Source organism: Physella acuta, unplaced genomic scaffold (assembly GCF_028476545.2).
Source record: "Physella acuta isolate Inbredline_101_S28 unplaced genomic scaffold, ASM2847654v3 ptg000264l, whole genome shotgun sequence".
NCBI classification, from domain to species: Eukaryota; Metazoa; Mollusca; class Gastropoda; family Physidae; genus Physella; species Physella acuta.
The window spans coordinates 1,618,374-1,634,796 of NW_026731783.1; the positions used below are offsets into that span (position 1 = coordinate 1,618,374).

At 33.9% G+C, this 16,423-nt stretch overlaps 1 pseudogene; it reads right to left on the minus strand.

Annotated features, from left to right (window-relative positions):
• Positions 1-11,980: 11,980 nt before the first annotated feature.
• On the minus strand, positions 11,981-13,067 carry LOC131939078 (26S proteasome non-ATPase regulatory subunit 13-like; annotated as a pseudogene).
• Between the last annotated feature and the right edge of the window lie 3,356 nt (positions 13,068-16,423).

Genomic DNA, 16,423 nt, shown 5'->3' on the forward strand with positions numbered 1-16,423 from the left:
TTTGCTTGGTTTTTTTTAAAGTAATTTTTTTTGCTTGGGACATATATGTCCCTACGGTCCGGAAGGGAGCTAACTTTTTTTACAATGTTGCTAAGCATGAGTTTAGGCATTAGAATACAAATAGTTGCAAAGCTTTTATTTACTATAACTGAACAAAATGCTGAGCAAATACTGTTTATTTACAATAAAAACGATGAAAACAACTTGCTTCTTTATGAAAAAGATGTGAATTTTCTGTAGAAATATGCCGACAAAGTAAGTGTACAAGCTATAATCAAACGACTTGTTCAAGTCTCAGAGCAGATTGTCACTACTACGATAAGGCCTACACCTTATTCTAGTCATTCTGTTTTGCATACATTGCATACATCGTCAATGTAACATGCTATAGTGACTAATATTCCCTCAAATCTGCATGGTCCGCGCAGTATTTGTGAACATGCCGCGCTGTCATTTCGTAAAATACATGTTACCTTGTATGAGATTTTTAGAACACTGCGCACAAAAAATATACGATGTACACTAGAGTTTTCCCCTCAAAGGGAGCGTTAATAGTTACAATTACCCATCCGACATCCCCCAACCCGATATTACCGAGCAATTACCCCTCGTCCAGTTATGGATAAGTTAGGGCTAGGCTAAGTTTAGGGTTAGGGCTAGTTTTAGGGTTAAATGTAGATTTAGAGTTGGAGTTATGGGTTTTGTTAGGGTTAGCTATAGGCTTGGAGTTTGGGGCTAAGATCAGGGGTCTTCAGCATCGGTGGGGGGGGGGGGGGGAAGGGGAATTTGAACGGGGTGGTAATGTCCTAGACCCGAAGCTGACACACATCATTATCATCAATAGAACTAGACTTGCCAAAACATGAACAACCAAACGTTTTTGTGATAATTGAAAAAGGAGAATGGAGCAAGATATGGTTTTCAACTAGAGGCTTCTGAAAACAGTTTCCAATAAAAGTTATTGACTATGGTTATAGGAAATTGGCAATAGATGTTGATTGAAATGAACATTCTAATGATTTTAGGCAATTAAATCCATGTTTCATACATTGATAATTTGTTGCCAAGATAATGATTTGGAGTCAAAAAGCCTTTTATACCTATATTTGACAAGAATTCAACGCTGGCTACAATGCAAAACCAAGCTTGAATATAGGCAAATGATAGCAAGAGCTCACATTTAGGGATTACATCAAAGAGATATCACCTCAAGACCTGTTCGTAGAGGCAAGAATTTCACTTCAACCCCACCAGAAGTTGATAAATCAAAGAAAGAAAAACGCAGGAGTTATGCACAATGTGCAACAGAGAAGATTGAGAACAGAGCGGACAATATGTATTATATCTACCATGTTCGTGTATGTTATATAACATCACGTAAGTGCTTCCATAAGCTCCATTCATAGATGACTATACACTCATAAAGGACATACATGTGTTCTCAATACTTATATTTTCAATTTCTTATGTACCAGAACAACTAACACACGTTAGATATAAACATATTGACATAACTCACAACATAACCTATTTTCGATAACTTTCCTTTGAGGACCGTAGGGACACATATGTCCCATGCTGTATCTCAAAAACTATTTAAGATATCGGAAAACCGTTAACATTTTTGAAATTTTCGTGTCATTTTTCTACTAAATGTGTGCACAGATATTTGAAAGTATGCCTGTAATCCTTGTGGTCCTGAAAGGGTTAAACAATACAACAATAAAGGTTAAACATTTCGACAACATGTCTAATTTTATTCTTCTCTTTATTGAAACAAGTAATTAAAAAAGTCTAGTGACAATTTTAGCGCAATTTCCTTATGTTATCTAAAAAAAGCTCTGTTGTAGCGTAAATCTAGAGCAGGGTTAGTAAAACCATTGGTTAGTTATTAAAACGTTTTTTATTAATTTTTTTTTTGAGTATTTTACATGTTTTATTTACAATAGAGTAACATGACTAAAAACCATTGCGCGCCTAGCTACCGAACGTGATGTCGCAGCCATTGAACGTGATGGCGCAGCTATTGAACGTGATGACGCGTGTGGTGTGGTTGAATTACATGCCTACTAATTCGGTCCAAATTTTAATTTCAATAAAAAAAAATTTGTGACCGAACGAAAGGATATTTTTCAAAACTTTCTTCAGCATTATTGTTCTAAATTATGGCAGGAATCAATTGGTACATGTTTCAAGTCGCTAAGTGGTCTGGTTGCCGAGATATGGGCCAAAAACGTCATTTTTTCGAGGTTTTTTGGCTTTTCCGGGAAATGCATGAAAGAAACCCGGAATTTTTATGGCCTACGTTCATCCCCGTAACTTGCTTAACAAAATTGCTTTTGGAACTAGTCCTCGATATTGCTTCGTTGAAGAGGAGATACGACTTAAAGCTGCGGACACACATTCATCCATACATTCATTCATTCATCCATCCATTCCCAGAAATGACGAGTTAATAAAGGCAATTCTCCAGAATGGAAATTGCGCTAAAAAATCGTATAGATTAATGCCAAAACTTCTGATGATCAAATTGTCCTGCTACTGTCACTGTAAGGGTTGGGTGTGTTTCTTGTATCTCAGCTCACACCCTGAGTGGTCTAAGTGTTGGATGTGTTTCTTGTATCTCAGATCACACCCTGAGTGGTCTAAGTGTTGGATGTGTTTCTTGTATCTCAGCTCACACCCTGAGTGGTCTAAGTGTTGGATGTGTTTCTTGTATCTCAGCTCACACTTTGAGTGGTCTAAGTGTTGGATGTGTTTCTTGTATCTCAGCTCACACCTTGAGTGGTCTTAGTGTTGGATGTGTTTCTTGTGTCTCAGCTCACACCCTGAGTGGTCTAAGTGTTGGATGTGTTTCTTGTGTCTCAGCTCACACCCTGAGTGGTCTAAGTGTTGGATGTGTTTCTTGTATCTCAGCTCACACCCTGAGTGGTCTAAGTGTTGGATGTGTTTTTTGTATCTCAGCTCACACCCTGAGTGGTCTAAGTGTTGGATGTGTTTCTTGTATCTCACCTCACACCCTGAGTGGTCTAAGTGTTGGATGTGTTTCTTGTATCTCCGCTTACATCCCCACCCTGAGTGGTCTAAGTGTTGGATGTGTTTCTTGTTTCTCAGCTCACACCCTGAGTGGTCTAAGTGTTGGATGTGTTTCTTGTATCTCACCTCACACCCTGAGTGGTCTAAGTGTTGGGTGTGTTTCTTGTATCTCAGCTCACACCCTGAGTGGTCTAACTGTTGGATATGTTTCTTGTATCTCAGCTCACACCCTGAGTGGTCTAAGTGTTGGATGTGTTTCTTGTATCTCAGCTCACATCCTGAGTGGTCTAAGTGTTGGATGTGTTTCTTGTATCTCAGCTCACACACTGAGTGGTCTAAGTGTTGGATGTGTTTCTTGTATCTCAACTCACACCCTGAGTGGTCTAAGTGTTGGATGTGTTTCTTGTATCTCAGCTCACACCCTGAGTGGTCTAAGTGTTGGATGTGTTTCTTGTATCTCAGCTCACACCCTGAGTGGTCTAAGTGTTGGATGTGTTTCTTGTATCTCAGCTCACACCCTGAGTGGTCTAAAGGTTGGATGTGTTTCTTGTATCTCAGCTCACACCCTGAGCGGTCTAAGTGTTGGATGTGTTTCTTGTATCTTAGCTCACACCCTGAGTGGTCTAAGTGTTGGATGTGTTTCTTGTATCTCAGCTCACACCCTGAGTGGTCTAAGTGTTGGCTAGTGCGCATGTCACGGTAGAATGTTTGCAAGTAAAAGTAGAGACCTAGATATTGTGTACGTCTCTTATTAAACAAGATTTCCGTTTATAATGTTACATCAGTGTAATCTCATCAGATGGTATATGAGTGGTAGGTGCGGGGTGATGGGTGGATGGGTGATAGATACATGAATGGTAGGTGCGGGGTGATGGAATAATATATGTATACTAGCAAAAAGGTTTTGCCTTGTTTTTATATGTGTCTTATAATATTAGGTAACTAAATTAATTACGAAAACAGTGGCAACGCGTTATACATTTATCAAATATAAGCGATTTGGTAGATTTAATTGTCTGTTGGTTACCCATTTTAGGTTTATAGCCTTACATAATTTGTTATTTCTATCAAATGTAATTTTAGTTTCATTTTGTGGTGCACATTTTAGTGTAATGGGAAATACATTTTTTGGGCGGTCACATCATTTTTTTTTCAACTGTATTAAAAGTTACTGTCAGTTAACATGTACCACTGAAGTTTGAAAACATTCATAAATTTGAAATGAATTTAAAGTGACATTATTTAATCTACATCAGACCCACTGACAGACAGACAACCGAATATACACCGTATTGTCATCTTTATATCTATAGATAAGATATTTGATTACAAAATATTGGCTTTCTGATTTATAATCAATGAAAGAAAGCTCCAACGATTAGTGAAATATTGAGTGCAATATTTGTGGAGTACACAATTTGATATATATTTTTGTGTTTGTTCTTACATGTTGTAATTTCTCGAAAGTAGAAAATTAACCAATAATTATGTACATAAAATCATTCTTTAAGTCTTTCTATTTCAATACTTTGACTATAAAAAACAAATAAAACATAAATAAAAACGCATAATGAAAAGAATAATGGCACAGGCAGCAATATCATCTAACGCTTACTAAAACATATTTTCTCCACATTATAAAGGTAGTTGTACACAACCTCAGCCATACATTCCCCCGTGTAGCTACCCATGTCTAGGGAAGTTTAAAAAAAAACGTGTAACGGGTAGCTCATCATCTGGTGAAACATACCTCACAAACACAGTCAGCTAAACAATTTTAGGCCGTTTTTACGGTTCTTTAATCACCCATGGTTTATTCTTAATTAGTCAAACTGTGTTTAAAAAGAAATTTAAAAATAAATAAAAACATACAGTAACGTTTATTCCTGATTCTCTTGTTTGGCTGGAAAGAAAATTATTTTCTGTTTGTTATTTATCTGCTCTGCTTGTTGGCAGTCTATTGTTGAGTCATTTTGGGGCTTGTTTTTTTTTTAATATCACTTTTTAATACAAATCTAAACTTGCATATCATTTGCAATTTCTTTAACTTAAACTATACAAGGGAGATAACATTAAGGAACGTGCATAATAATCGCTACCTAATTCTTCATAATAAAGAATTCAAGCGTTTTAGGAAAAATACGGGGTAAATATAAGAAAAAACTTTTTTTTTTTAAACTGTGAAGATCATGAAGCAGCTTGCTTATTTCAAATGTAAAAAGTATATAATATTATATTTTAAAACAGTGATCTGTGTGCATACATGATTCTATAAAATGCAAAACATGACTTTCAGTGACGGTGTTCTTCCTACAATTACATTGTAAACAATTTTTTTTTAGAGAAAATATTAACCTATACCAAGGGTCGGAAACCTTTTGAAGCGGAAGAGCCAAAAGTTACAATTTTCAAAATTTCCCTGGTTTTAAAGAGCCACTAACATTTTTTTAAATTTCAAATATGTTATTTTTTTATTAAGATTATTAGTATTTATTCAAGGAGCTGGAGAGCCGCATCTTGATATCAAAAGAGCCGCATGCGGCTCGCGAGCCGCAGGTTGCCGACCCCTGACCTATACTGTCCTATACAATGTATAGCTATGAGTATGTCATAATCATATCTAGGAAAGCGAGAGTCTCACATAGACGTTGTCAGGATCGTGTGATGTACTGGAAGGTAAACCATACAGTAGATGTTCATTTAGTAAATGTTGATGTTACATTTGTTACATCTTCACCACCAAGTCGGCCAGCTTGCTATTTTGTTATTTTTTTTTAAATTAAGTAAACATATAATTCTATACAAAAATGACCTTACATTACATTGCTATCGGGTCTTGATCTACTTATATAATTATACGTTACTGTTGCTGAAATCTGAAGATCAGCCAGTCTACATCTATTATTAGCAAATCCTAAATGTTGTTATAAGACTAATATATTCTGACAGACTGAAGTTGAATATAGGCCTACACAAAGCGTGTCGTCCGAGTTATAGAAAGCCGAATACAAATGTTGTAGTTGATGCGAACATAGTTTCATGGGGGAATATTTATACCAGTGTCCGATAATAGAATCTTCTTTTAAAAAGGGGTGCTAGGTTACTGGTAGTTAACTAAATACACACATTGCTGGCTAATGTCAATGCTAACCCTGTCACTAACCCTAACACCAACCCTAGCCCTACCATACGCACGCCTAACCCTAATTTCTAACTATAAAATTAGTTGAGATTATAATACTACTAACAACCCAACATCTATTTTATTATCGGACATCAGTATCTAAAATCATCCGTTTCATGTAACAACGACAAGTTTTATTATAACAAAGCAAGGGCGTTCAACACAATGTTGGCTTTTTTTTTCAATTTTCACATCGTAATGTTAATTTTATAAACATGCGCATGAGTCTAATACAATAGTATGTATTTAGTGATGGGGGAATTCTATAAACATTCGAATGAGTCTAACACAATAACATTGGTTTACTACAAGATGTTCTATTAACTAGCTTAGTGTAAAATAACCAGAAATGCATGTATAATATCATAACGAGTTTTATAATTACCTATGCCTTATATTGACTTACACACCTCTATAAAGGCAAGCATTGTTTTAAGTTAAACTTTTAACCAAGTTTTAAAATAGCCGCTCCAAAATTAAGGTGTGATTCACATGCAAGGCAGGGTTAGAATAGATTTGATATTTAAAAATATTTCCTGCTGAAAAAAATAATATTTTAGGAGAATGCTGAATGTAACATTCATCGACTATTATTTGTCACATCTCTAAGATAAAATATATGCACACATGTTAGTGTTTTAAAATTCGTAACCGTATAATATTTTAACAACACATAATTACCTCGCTTAATGATCTCGTGTCGCTTTTTAGCGCAATTTCCATTCTGGAGAATTGCGTTTATTAACCCGTCATTTCTGGATGTATGAATGGATGGATGGATGTGTGTCCGCAGCTTTAAGTCGTATCTCCTCCTCAACGAAGCAATATCGAGGACTAGTTCCAAAAGCAATTATGTTCAGCAAGTTACGAGGATGAACATAGGCCATAAAAATTCCGGGTTTCTTTCATGGATTTCCCGGAAAAGCCAAAGAACCTCGAAAAAAGCAGTTTTTGGCCCATATCTCGGCAACCAGACCACTTAGCGACTTGAAACATGTACCAATCGATTCCTGCCATAATTTAGAACAATATTGCCGAAGAAAGTTCTCAAAAATATCTTTTCGTTCGGTCACAAAAAAATTTTTGAATTAATTAAAATTTGGACCGAATTAGTAGGCATTTTTTCCAACCACACCACACGCGTCATCACGTTCACTAGCTGCGCCATCACGTTCAATGGCTGCGTCATCACGTTCAGTAGCTAGGCGCGCAATTGTTTTTAGTCATGTAACTCTATTGTAAATAAAACATATAAAATACTGAAAAAAAATTAATAAAAAACGTTTTAATAACTAACCAATGGTTTTACTAACCCTGCTCTTGATTTACGCTACGACAGAGCTATTTTTAGATAACATAAGGAAATTGCGCTAAAATTGTCACTAGACTTTTTAATTAACTTGTTTAAAAATAAAACACTTAACTTAAGTTATACTTCGTTTTCCGTAGAATACTTTAACAACAATAATACACGATATCCACAGTTTTTAAAATTAAAAACAGTATTCTTACATTTTAACAACGCGTGAGATGGCCACATAGAATCGTCCATGTGAGAAACACGGTCTTTTAAAGTCTAGAACTAGTCCTACGTGAGAAAAACTGAGGAAGCTTTTTAAAATGTTGTCATCAAACTTTTACCAATAATGTATTTTTTTTTAATGTGTGACCTTGTTTCTCAGATCTCCCTTTATATAATTGTGTCGGCACTTTATTTCTTTGATATTATTAGTTACTGGAGACGCACCAACATGTGCAGTAAACCAACCTTCAGTTTACTCTGACTACCCTCATCAATGGTGAAGAAGAACACACCTTTTAAAAGAATGTAGAGGCCATAGTGCTCATATGGGAGCCCGGGGCGCCGGAGGAGAACCCTATTGTATCGCGACTGATCCCGCTGTGCAGGTCATCCAATAGGCGGACCCCGTGTGCTAAGACAGGCACTGGGAAACTTTGGGCACTCAACCACACATGAAAGTGGGGCGCCGACACCCCAATATTTAAACCATGTTAGGGCTATGATAGAAAACTTTGGGCGCTCAACCACACATGTACGTGGGGCGCCGACACCCCAATATTTAAACCATGTTAGGGCTACGATACAAAACTTTGGGGGCTCAACCACACATGTACGTGGGGCGCCGACACCCCAATATTTAAACCATGTTAGGGCTATGATAGAAACCTTTGCGGCACTTTTTTTAAAATAATTAGTGAACGGGTTCAAAGTAATGATGTTGGCAGTGCATGGTTAACGTACAAACTGTTCCTGAAACTATTGCGACAGTCATAATTACTCAGTCACATCATGGTTTACCTTACAAATCAGATAGTGAACCAATGTGTTCTAATCTTAATGGCTATTTCACTGGATTACTAGAACTTGTGTCTCTAACTGGCCCAGCATATGTCTGTCAAGGGTCTAACATAGACGTTGTCAGGATCGTGTGATATACTGGAAGGTAAACCGTCTAGTAGAGGTTAATTTAGTTTTGTAATAAAACACTCTTCTTACATTATACTTCGTTTTCCTTAGACTAGTTTAATAATAATAATAAACGGTATTCACAGTTTTTTTTTAAATAAAAAAAATGTTCTTACATGTTACCTACGCGTGAGATGGCCACATACAGTTGTCCATGTGAGAAACACGGTCTTTTAAAGTCTAGATCTAGTCCTACGTGAGAAAAACTGAGGAAGCTTTTTAAAATGTCATCAAACGTTTACCAATCAAATATGTTTAAACGTGTGACCTTATTTTTCATATCTCAATCCAGAGGCGTATCCAGGTTTTCGTTGTAGGGGGAGCGAAAAGAGCAAAAAAAGGCGCCGAATTTATAACACGTTCTATATACGTGTATTATATGTATATATATATATATATATATATATATATATATATATATATATATATATATATATATATATATATATATATAATTACTAGCTGTGTGTCATTACTTCACTATGATGTAAATTACATTTAAAGTAGCACACTGAAGAAATAAGAGATAAACCGGGAGTGATCTCCCCTAAACTTTCTTGAATATTCTTATATAAAACAGCAGGGGGTGGGAACTCGGGCTATAGACATGATTTTTAATCCATTTTGAATACTTAAAGTTTTAAAAATAGAATAAAATCTTGTAGACAAAAGAATTGCACACCAAGTTAACGCCAAATAAAAAAGTGCATAATGGTGCGCAATATTATTAGTACTTTAAAAAATTTCATTAGTTTTTTCAGAAATCGGAAGTAGCGTAAATTACTACTCCGGGTCAACGGAAATTACTCAAAATTTAACAGAAGGTAGAGAATAGATTTGTTACTTACTTGTGAAATTTCATTTATCTATCTGAAATAGTACTCAAGTTATAGGCTTTTGAAAAATTCAAAGTAGAAAAAGTACCACTTCCGGTTATCGGAAATCGCTCAAAAGTTGATACGGATCTACTAAAATACTTATATATGAAATTTCATCAACCTAGCTGTAACGGTACTCAAGTTATCGTGTTTACACACGGACAGACAGACAGAAAGACACACACACACACAGAGACATACGGACAGAATTGCAAAGCCCAGTTTTTCAGAATGGATTACGCATAAAATTTCTTAATTTTGATAAATCTGGATTGATAATTTTTGCCCGATTAGAATAAGTCCTCTATACTTCGGATGTGATAAAGGACTGAGGTGTAATACGGTGAAAAATGTTAAAATTTCAATTGATTTTTGTGCACGATTACAATACTTTCTCTATACTCCGTTTATACGAGAAAGTAAAAACACACAATGTAGGCCGACAAAACAAAAATTGTATTAATCTAAACAATATATATATATATATATATATATATATATATATATATATATATATATATATATATATATATATAAAGTAATGTATGTAATATGTAAGTGTGTGCGTGACTGTCTGCCTTTTATTCATTACTACACCTTTCATCCTATCGCCATGAAACTTTAGGAAGCTGTTGGCAATACTCATGGGGGGATATTTGCAAAAATAAAATGTCAAATTCGCAAATAGAATTGCGAGTTTTTATTGTATATATTTATTATTATATCGTTCATTACCGAGTGTTGCAGACTAATATTTTTATGAGTTTCAAGAAGAAAATAAAATAATTATTAATATTTGTCCATAGAACTGAAGAGCCGCACCTCGACATCAAAAGAGCCGCATGCGGCTCGCGAGCCGCAGGTTGCCGATCCCTGGATTATGACATAATTATATCTATGCATTGTACAGGTTAATAATTATTTTCATAAAATATTGTTTGGATGCAATCGTAAAGTTCACAGTGACATTGAAAGTCATGTTTTGCATTTTATAAGAAACATGTATGCACACAGATCACGAGTTTAAAATATAATATTATATACTTTTTAAATTTCAAATAAGCATGCTGCTTCATGATCGTCTCGGTTTTAAAAATAGAAAAACTGTTGCTTATATATAATTAGTAACTTTCCTAAAACGTTTGAATTCTTCTTTATGATAAATTAGATAGCGATTATTATGCACTTTCCTTAATGTTATCTCCCTTTTATTGTTTAAGTTGAAGAAATTGCAACTGATATGCAAGTTTAGATTTGTATTAACAAGTGATATTGAAAAAAAAAAATAAAAACAAGCCCCAAAACGACTCAACAATAGACTGCCAACAAGCAGAGCAGATATATAACAAACAGCAAATAATTTTCTTTCCAGCCAAACAAGAGAATCAGGAATAGATGTTACTGCATGTTTTTATTTTTTAAATTGTTTTTAAACACAGTTAGACTAATTAAGAATAAAACATGGGTGATTAAAGGACCGTAAAAACGGACTAAAATTGATCAGCTGACTGTGATTGTTAAGTATGTTTCACCAGATGACGAGCTACCCGTTACACGTTTTTTAAAATTCCCTAGACATGGGTAGCTACACGGGGGAATGTATAGCTTAGGTTGTGTACACCTACCTTTATAATGTGTTGTATTAATGAGTGTTGGATAATATTGCTGCCTGTGCCACTATTTTCTACATGATGGATCATGGTTTTAAGACAATTTACTTTGTTTTTAGAATGTGACCGTTATAAAATTAAATACCAAATCTAGTCGATTAAAAACGTGAATTAACTAACAACTGTGGTTTAAACTATATAATGAACTATTTCGGTGCATCGATTCAGTTCAGTCAAATAAATGAAGGTGGAGCTGTCTTTCATTTATCATAATTCAGAAAGTCAATATTTTTTTTTAACCAATGGCTTATCTATAGATTTAAGTAAAGATGGGAATACGGTGCATGTTTGGTTGTCTGTTTGTCAGACAGTGTGTCTGGTCTAGATTAAATCATGTCACTAAGTTTAAAATTCATTTCTATTGCATGCGTGCCTTCAAACTTCACCGGCACTTGATAACTGACAGTGTCATTTAATACAGTTGAAAATAAAACACAACTGCTATGTATCCGTCCGAAAAAAATGTATTTCCCATCACACTTAAATTTAAATGTTATACATTTTAATCCTAACAAGTCATACTGGTCAAAATAATTGTATTGAAAAAAAAGAAAAAAAAAAGTCATTTTAATTATAATTTATTTTACGGGCATTTAAACAAATGATAAATGACTAAATTAAATTATTTATCCTTTAAAGTATCTACACTTACAATCATAAGTGACTTTTGTTTCTTTACATATAATATAGAAACATTCCTTTATTTATCCTTATATAATTACGATTATTTATGGTTAATGAAAAATAAAGCAATATAACGCACAGTGTAAAAAAAAGGAGATAAAATGCAAAAATGTTTTAGTCCTTTCATGACTAACAGTTCAACCAGATTTGTGTTAATGTTGACAGTCTGGACAATACTATCAAATGTCCGTTGTGTATCTGTTGCTGGCCTTTGGAATGTCATCTCCATTAAACATAACAGATTGATCTTGTTTCCTAGTTACAAGTTCATTGACTTTCATATCCGGCTGAGTAGACCATTTATCCTTCAGACCTATGAAGTTGTCAATATCTCCGCTGTTAAAGGCATACAGAAGATCAACCAGCCATTCTTTATCTGTGCCCTTCAAGGATGTCAAGATATCATGGACAAGGAGCTCACCAAAATTGGATACACCCTCGTCTATTACAGCTGCTAAATAAACCAATATTAAAAGCCCTCTGTACCTGCTCGGCTTTTGGCATGTCTATTAGATCTAAGAATCTAAGGGCCTCTTGATAGTACTGAATATGGTAGTTTATGATAGTTGCTTGTTAGTTCATAGAAGCGTCCATGTACTGTGGTCACTCCATCTATATCATTTAAAATCTTCTCTCACTCTTCCATTAGGGACTTCACTGGAGGGAATTCTTTATACCGGAGATAGATTTTACCCATTGTAGTCATACACAAAACATTTGACTTCTTCACTGGTTTTAACTTTCTCTTTCATTTTCTCAAGAAAGTATATGGCTTGTTTCGGATCTGGGTATTGCTGGACAACATAAACACAAAGCTCAGCCAGAGTTAGGGGGGGGGGTGATTAAGTGCTCACAATCGGACAGGGAATTTTCATACAACCGTAATATTCCATCTCCTTTTCAAAAGATATGGTTTCTTACAAATTACAGAAGCCTTAGAATTGATGCCATATTTTTTGTTGTATAACTCTTGAGTCCCTATTCAGTGGAAACATCACCCGTACTTTTCTTTGTTGTTCTGCTAGATAACCAGCTACGTTAGGTATGATTGATATTTTTCTAAAATCTATTATTTCTACCGTCCATAGATATTTCTTTCTTTCTGTGACAAAATTCGACGCTGACATACTAGGACGGAAGTCTCATCGTCGGTAAAACAGAAACTTTGTCTCTAAATAAAATCACCGTTTCTGGCAATAATATAAAACTTATAACACGAAAAATATGATTGTATAGACAGTGGTAGCTTATCCCCACTGACACCCCTGTCTATAACAAAATATTTACAAAATCAATAACATTCTGGAATTCTTTATTGTATAATGTATTTAATTAAAATACTTACACGAGTCTACAGTCACACAATGTATTTCTAGGCCGACCCACATAAGTTACGAACATGTATGCAGTAGTGGCCCTATGTTATATTTTATACTGAGTTTGAATTTGATTTTGAATATGTTCATTAAAAATAAATTACATGTTAATGGTGCATATAATTTTGTAGCACTTGAATAGAACATTTGATTATATTGTTTGGTTTGTTTCTATGTAATGCGTTTTATTAATGTTAGGAAGATATTTAGAGATATGATAGAATGCACACTATATACTTTTTGATACAACAGTTTTAGTTTTTAAATTTCTCTTTTAACAACTAAATATATGATAGAGTTAGCAAAACGATTATGGTAGAGTTACTTATAGTTTGTTCGATGCCTAGACATTACGAGTATACATAAATAAATGTATGACGTATTTACCTTTCAGTGATACTGTAAATCTCTAACGTTTGAGGAATAACTATAGATTTTACCACTAAATTTTTGAATCATATCATTGTTCATATCAATGATCCGTCTAACTTTTCTCTCAATCACATTTTGTAATGATTAATTTTTACATCGTAAGCGAGGCAAAAAAAAAAAAAAATACTTTCCAGCAATTACAAAATGTAAGAACAAACAAAAAATGTTAATGAAATTAAGTAGGCCTACTCAGCAAATATTGAACTCAATATTTCACTAAACGTTGGAGCTATCTTAATTGATCATAATTCAGATGACTAAATTTGATGACTGTGTTAAAACTTTACTGGTACTTGCATAACTGAAAGTATCATTTAGTACAGTTTAAAAAAAATGTGTAAGTCCAAAAAATGTATTTCCTATCAAACTAAAATGTCCCCCCCCCCACATAAAATGAATCTAAAAACCATAGTTGACAGAATGAAGATATTGTTTACAGCAATACAATGGGAAACTCGTAACTTCAATGAAACCGACCTGATCGGTTGTCTTTGATAGATGTATAACGCTTTGCCACAGTTTCAGTAATTGATGTATTCACCGCTTTTTAAGACATATATAATAAAATGATAAATGATGTTTGCTAGTATCAATATATTATATTGATAATTTAATTGCGTGCAATTATTGGCCCTTTTTGTTATAAAAGAAAAAAAAATGAATGATATCAAAATATCATGGAGTTAATTTTTAAGTTATCGCCCTTAAAATGTTTTCGAAAAGACTAGACATTTGGAAACATTTATCTTTGTTGCAATATTACTTGCGTATTTACTAAATATTGGGATATGTTCACTGAATGTAACGCTGTATCATATTTATCGCGTTAGTAATCCACATGTTTAGATAACCTCTTATTCATACAATTAATTTTGAAGCGTTTTCTAACTAGTGCACCCGAATGTGAAAATATTATGTTTGAAATGCATACGTCTTGTCATGCATAACTTGTGTTTTAGATATTACGTGTCTAACATGTGTGGTGTATGTGTCAATTAATACTATTTGGTTTTGCCAATGGTTTATTTAAACACTATAATAAAACACAACTCGTATTACAACATTTTAAGCCTGATTATTTTTAATAATGCATTAATTAGTAATTGGTTATTCTGTGGAGACAGGGTATACGCTAATATAGGTGTTCAAATAGAACCTGACTGATACATGTATGTACACATGTAACCTGGCTTATACAATATGTATGTAGGGGCCTGGCTTATAAATGCATGTAAAATTAACACCTGGCTTGTAACTTTTTTTGTTTTGATTTGGGTTGAGTAGTGTGGACTAATAACTATTAACTAATAAATGATAAACATCACAATAATGCAAGCGATCACTCTACTATAAGCGATCGAATGTTCCTTAAAACAGTGATGTTTTCCCATTTCTTGACTGATCTCTATCAACATAGAGTGTATTAATTATTTTTTTTTTTACAATGTATTAAAACATTTTTTTAAACACGAAATAATCCCCCTTCCCCTTATCACACACCGTCACAAAATTACGGACCCCCCCCTTTCCTACGAAGAGTGTGACGTCATTTATGGACCTGAAATAATTGTCTTCTTAATCGGCGTATGACAAATTAAAAAAAAAAACAACTCCTTAAGCATTTCGGTGTTTTACAAGTTAAACCAAATAAAAAAAAATTAAAAACGCAATTTAAACATTATACACATATTTTACAGTTAAAATATTACAATTAATATTTCATACTGTATTGGTTAGAGTTCTAAATCATTAAAGATACTGTCTGGAACAAAATGTGTTGTTTTTTATTTAAATATATATCTGCCAAAGAGCCATTTTTTCAATGGGAAACATTACAAGGGAGACAACACAAACGAAATTACTGACTTATCAGTTTTAGTACATTTTAGAAAGATATATTTAAAAAAAAAAAATTGGCTACAGTATGGATTATCTGACAAAGCTACTTTTAAAGTGTTAAGAAATATTACAAATTAGTAGTTACGCTAATATGAATTTAAAATGTTTCAGGTTATAAAATTTGAAAACATAGACTTTAATGTATACATTTTTCTAAGACAAGCAATTTATTCAGCTTAAAAAACTGCTGCGTCTTATTATATGTGAAAACAAAAAAATATTAACAATAATAGATTCATATAAGCCAGGGGTCGGCAACCTTTTGAGACGAAAGAGCCAAAAGTTATAATTTACAAAATTTCCCAGTTTTTAAAGAGCCACTAACATTATTTTTCCAACATTCTGGTATTTGATTAGAATTAAGTAGATAAATTTAATTGTTTATTTGAAATAAATACCGTTAAATATGAACTAATATTGATTCATAGAAAAACACGTTTCGCACAAAAAAGTGTTTTAGCTAGCTCTGCTATGATTAAGTCAGTTATCAAATAATATAACTATAGGACAATCCCAATCCTTTTTAGAAGCAAATAACTTTGTTTTTTCTTTCTTTACGGACACTACTGTCTCAGGAGGTGTCTGCCATAGCCAAGCAGCCCTCAACTCTGACTAACTGGCTTGGATATAGGTCTGATGACTGAATCGGTCGCTTCTGTCCTTCGGCTCTCACAGTGCTTATCTTCCACCCTACTTGTTCCCCACAATCCAGTACCTGGCTCCACCGTAGGATACTAATAACTAAAATACTTCGGCAGAGGGATGCATTTTGAATA